General features: G+C 42.6%; 1 pseudogene; it reads right to left on the bottom strand.

The window, feature by feature from the left end:
• Positions 1–1,512: 1,512 nt before the first annotated feature.
• On the bottom strand, positions 1,513–2,256 carry LOC103734919 (annotated as a pseudogene).
• Between the last annotated feature and the right edge of the window lie 3,259 nt (positions 2,257–5,515).

A 5,515-nucleotide genomic window follows, 5' to 3' on the forward strand; every position in this document is an offset into this window, starting at 1 on the left:
TAAGAGAACTGGCTGCCCTTGCAGAGGAATCAGGTTGGGTTCCTAGCACTGACACAGTGGCTAACAACCATCTGTAACTCCAGTTCCAGGGGCTCTGTCGCCCTCTTCTAGTCTCTGTGGACACTGCATGCACCTGGTGCACTTACATGCAGGCAATGCACTGATACACATAGAAAAAAAATTATCACTGGGCATGGTGGCATACACCATTAATCCCAGCCACTTGGGAGGCAGAGGCAAGTGGAACTCTGTGAATTCGAGGTCAGCCTGGTCTACATAGTAAGTTCCAGGTCAACCAGGGCTACACAGTGAGACCCTGTCTCAAAAAACAAAACAAGACAAAAACAACAAAAATTACCAACTTATGCTGGGCATGACAGTGGGTGCATTTAGTCCCAGCACTTGGGAAGCAGAGACAGGCAGATCTCTGTGAGTTCAACACCAGCCTGATCTACACACTGAGTTCCAGATCAGCTGGGGCTACAGGGAGACACTTTCAAAAAGACCAAAAATGCTGGGCGTGGTGGCACATGCCTTTAATCCCAGCATTTGGGAGGCAGAGGCAGGCGGATCTCTGTGAGTTCAAGGCCAGCCTGGTCTACATAGTGAGTTCCAGGTCAGCTGGGGCTACAGGGAGACCCTGTCTCAAAAAGACCAAAAAAAAAAAAAAAAAAAAAAACAAAAAAAAAAAAAAAAAAAAAAAAGACCAAAACAAAAACAAAAAACAAAACCCCCCAAACACCAAAATAAAAAACAAAAAATTACCAGTTTACTGAATTAATCAGGGTAATTTTGAGTTCCACCTTTGTTTATTGTATAATAGCATTGTTTGAAAAAGACTAAGTGAGCTGGATGTGGTGGCTTAAAAAAAAAAAAAAAAGAAAAAGAAAAAGAAAGGAAAAAAAACCAAAAACTAAGTGTTCTAGTTTGCCTTTAATTGCTGTGACAAAACACTCTGACCAATACCAACTTGGGGAGGAAAGGGTTTATTTGGCTGACATCTCCCAGGCCATAGTTCATCACTGAGGGAGCCCAAGGTAGGAACTCAGGGTGGGAACCTGGAGGCAGAAGCTGAAGCATAGGCCATGGAGGAATGCAGCATACTGGCTTGTACTCTGGTCCCAGCTCAACCTGCTTCCTTATACAATACAGGCCCACCTGCCCAGGGGCAGCACCACCCGCAGTGGGCTGGGCCCTCCCACATCACTCAAAAACCAGGAAAATACCTCACAGACATGGCCACAGGCCAGTCCATTGGAGGCAATTCCCCAATTGAGGGCCCTTCTACCCAGGTGTGCCAACTAAAGCTATCCAGCACACTAAGGAAATATCTTTTTGTAAATTTTGCTCAAGTGGAAGTAATTCTAGTTGATAGTCTCTCATTAGAAATCAATAAAGTAATTGTGTGTGTGTGTGTGTGTGTGTGTGTGTGTGTGTGTGTGTGCAAATCATTCAGGTACTAGTGATACGGCTTACCAGGTAAAATCACTCCCTGCATAAACCTGAAGACCTGGGGACCACAGTGGAAGGAATGAACTGACTTCTAAAAGTTATCCTCTCACTTCCACAAGTGCCTGAACTCTCTCTCTCACACACATCATATACACACAATAATAATATTTTTAAAACATTCAGTTGTGGTTGGTTTCACTACACAAGACTCCTTTTCCTATTTTTTTTTTTTCATATCCAGCTTTTGCCCAATCTCCTTTTTCATTTTATTTTTTTCTGACTATAAGTTTATTCAACACAAAATATTCTTCTAGAACTTCACTGAGGTTGCTACCAACGTCCACAACCGAACCCTCCTCTGAACTGGAATTCGGTTGCGCAGCCAGCTCCAGCCTCAGCTTTCTTGTTAGCAACAGGGGCACAGAGCTCCGTCTGTAGGTGTCTCTGTCGGTCTCCCCTCTTGTGAATCTTGCAGGTCGCTCACCCTCTGGGCCTTTAGGCTGAGGCTTGCCAATCTCTAGACAGCTGTGGCACAGGGAGGCAGGCGCGATCTCAGGAGGCAGGTAGAGGTAAGAACGGAGATACTGGATACCCTGGTTGGTGAAGTACCAGTTAGAAATGTCTCCAGGCAAACTGTTCCTTCATGTGGCCTCAAGACTTGAGAGACTGCATAGCTTTCATGACACAAAGTTTGGGCGCATTCTTGTCTGCCAGCTCTGGGTGTTTTGGCATATGGACATCCTTCACGCCCTCCTTAAAAAGGAGTTCATAGACGGCAATCCAGTTCTTCTTGGACATCAACATTGTGGCGACTGCAGGGTCCAAGGCCTGTTTTTCTACTCAGGACAAAAGTTATTCTTTTTCTTTCTGTGATCAGCAAATACCCATACTCTTAAACCTGGTAACTCTCACCATGAACACAAAAACTTATTTCTCTTGTATATTTTCCATGCAGAGTTCTTTTAATTACTATTTATTGATTAGAATTCTTGTTTATTTGTTTTGAGACAGGGTCTTGCCATGCACCCCAGGCTGCCCTCATATTTGAGGCAATCCTCCCTTCTCACCGTGGGACTACAAGTATGCACTAGCATGCCAGTTTAGAATTCTTAGCTCTTGGAGCACTTAGCTCTTGGAGCCATTCTCAGTGGCTAGGAGCAGTGGCTGCTTTTGAAGAGGAATTGGGTTTAGACCCCAGCACCCACATGGCAGCTAATAACCATCCCTAACTCCAGTTCCAGGAGATCTGATGCCCTCTTCTGGCCTGGCAATGGGCACTAGGCAAACACATGGAGCACTTAGCATCTATGTAGGTAAAACAGTCATACACACTGCCCAGCATGGTGGTGCATGTCTTTAATCCCAGCACTCGGGAGGCATAGGCAGGTGGATCTCTGTGAGCTTGAGGCCAGCCTGGTCTACAAAGTGAGTTCCAGGCCAGCTGGGGTACAGTGAGACCCTGTCTCAAGAAGACCAAAAAAAAAAAAAAATCAAAACTCAGTACTCAGGAGAAAGAGGTAGGTGGATCTCTGTGAGATCAAGGCCAACCTGGTCTACATAGTGAGTTCCAGGCCAGCTGGGGCTACAAGGGGGACCCTCTTTCCAAAAAACAAAATAAATGAATAAATTTTTTTAAATTAAAAAATAATTCCTAGTTCTTTTTTTTTTAAATCTTTTTGAGACAGGGTCACCCTGTAGCCCCAGCTGGCCTGCATTCCCTATATAGACCAGGCTGGCCTCAAAATCTCACAGAGATCTGCCTGTCTCTGCCTCCCCAGTGCTAGGATTAAAGGCATATACCACCACACCTAGGAAATTCCCAGTTCTTAGTTTTTCATCTGAACTCACTGCTACACCCTATTTTTTATTTTATTTTATTTATTATTTTTATTTTATGTGTATGTGTGTATTGCCTGCATGGAGGTAAGTTGCCCCCGTGTCTTGCAATGCCTGCGGAGGACAGAAGAGGCTGCCAGATCCCCTGGAACTGGAGTTATGGACAGTTGTCAGCTGCCATGTGGGTGCTAGGATTCGAACCCAGGTCTTCTGCAAGAACAGTTAGCATTCCATCTCTCCAGCCTTGACCCCAATGTTTTATAGGTTAACATAATTTTAAAATCCCTAGAATCCTACATTTCCTCTTTCAGTGAAACACAGGATATTTACTAACAGACTCAACCTGTTTAGTTCTTCCATAAATAATAACCAAAAGGACGTAAGCTTAAACTTAAACTTAGTAATCAATCTTTGAGCATTTTGTGCAATTTAGAAACAGTCTAGGCAGTTAATGAATCTGTATTATTCAATTATATTTTCTTTTATTTTATTTTTAACTTTTACAAAAACTTTATTGAGAATTTCATACATGCTTATAAGGGGTTTTGATCAAATCCATGCCCACTCCCTCCCCTCCAACATTCCCCCTTCTAAAGAGGTAACCCTAAAATCTTTTAAGGATTACATACAAGCTCCTAAATACTTTTGACATTTTTGGCCTTTGGAACAGAGTATGTTGCTAACAGGCCCAAGGACATTTTGAATTTTAGCCAAGAAACTGGCTACATTTCTTGGGGGTCTTTTTACCCTGCCTAGCCAATTCCTACCTCCAATTCTTATCACACCATCCTCTGAAGGGGTTACCCAAATTGCCAATAGGGAATAGGGAAGTAGACCACTCTGGCTTCTTCCATGTTGAACAGGGACGCCAGGTAAGGCGATTGGAGTACCCCTTCAGTGGGTCTGTCTAAAAGACTCCCAAATTGCATAACTCTTATCTCTAAGGGGAAAAGAAAGTCCTTGAATCATGAATACATGTGAAGAAGTAAAGGCAAGAGTAATTAGCATTACAAGTTCTAGACAGGGAACTAGAAAAAAGTCAGAACAGGGCAATTTTCAAATGTTCATATGAGAGTCCATTAGCGTTTCTTGGCAAGGGCTTCCCAAAGCATCCCTCTATTGGGTTCCTCCTCATTTTTCTTTTGTCTTCCGAGGCTGGACTAGTTGGCTGGGAAGAGTGGCTGGATACTCAGGTGAGGGTCCAGTGATCCTGCTTGGCACTCCTTTAATGAATGACCACAACCGTCAACAAGCCCAATTGTGACTGTTTAGCGATTAGGCTCAGCCAAAGTCGTGATGATGGTAGTTATTTCATGCAGAAGGGACTGCTGTAGAGCAATCATTTTATCAAAAGGACCTGGAATTTAAAAGGATTTGGTGCTAGAAACCACATATGAGGGAGAACATATGTCATTTGTTTTTCTAAGTCTGTGTTACTTCACTTAGATCCATCCATTTACCTGCAAATTTCATTATTTCATCTTTCTTTACTGCTGAGTAGAACTCCATCGTATAAATGAACCACATTATAGTTTGTTAACCACTCGTCAGTTGAGGGACATTTAGGTTGCTTCCATCTCAGCTATTGTGAGAAGAGCAGCAACAAACATGATTGTACAAGTGTCTCTACAACAGGATGAGTCCTTTGGGTATATGCCAAGGAGTGGTATAACTGGATCATATGGTAGGTTCATTTTTGTTTTTTTTAAGAGTTCTCTACACTGTTTTCCACAGAGGCTGCATGAGTTTGGAATCCCACCAGCAGTGAATGAGCATTTCCCTTTCTCCACATCCTCGCCAGCATTTGGTATCATTTACTTCTCTTGATCCTAGCCAGTCTGACTAGGGTAAGGTGATACCTTAGGGTGGTTTTAATTTGCATTTCCCTAATTACTAATGATGCTGAACACTTTTTGAGTAGTTTCTTAGCCATCTTTATCCTTTGAGAACTCTCTGTTTAGATCTTTAGCCCATCTTTTAATTTCGTTTCTCAATTCTTTGTGTTTTGAGTTCTTTATATATTCTGGATGTTAAACCTCTGTCAGAAGTGTCACTGGTGAAGATTTTTCCCCATTCTGTTGGTTTTCACTTCACTTTTTTGATTGTTTCTTTTGCTGTACAGAAGCTTTTTAGTTTAATGAAGTCCCACTTGTTGATTGCCAACCTTAATTCCTGAGCAACTTCAGTCTGATTTAGAAAATCTTTTTCTACACCTATATCTTGTAAG

The sequence above is a fragment of the Nannospalax galili genome, unplaced genomic scaffold (genome assembly GCF_000622305.1).
Source record: "Nannospalax galili isolate Female #2095 unplaced genomic scaffold, S.galili_v1.0 scaffold475, whole genome shotgun sequence".
In the NCBI taxonomy this organism is placed as follows: domain Eukaryota; kingdom Metazoa; phylum Chordata; class Mammalia; order Rodentia; family Spalacidae; genus Nannospalax; species Nannospalax galili.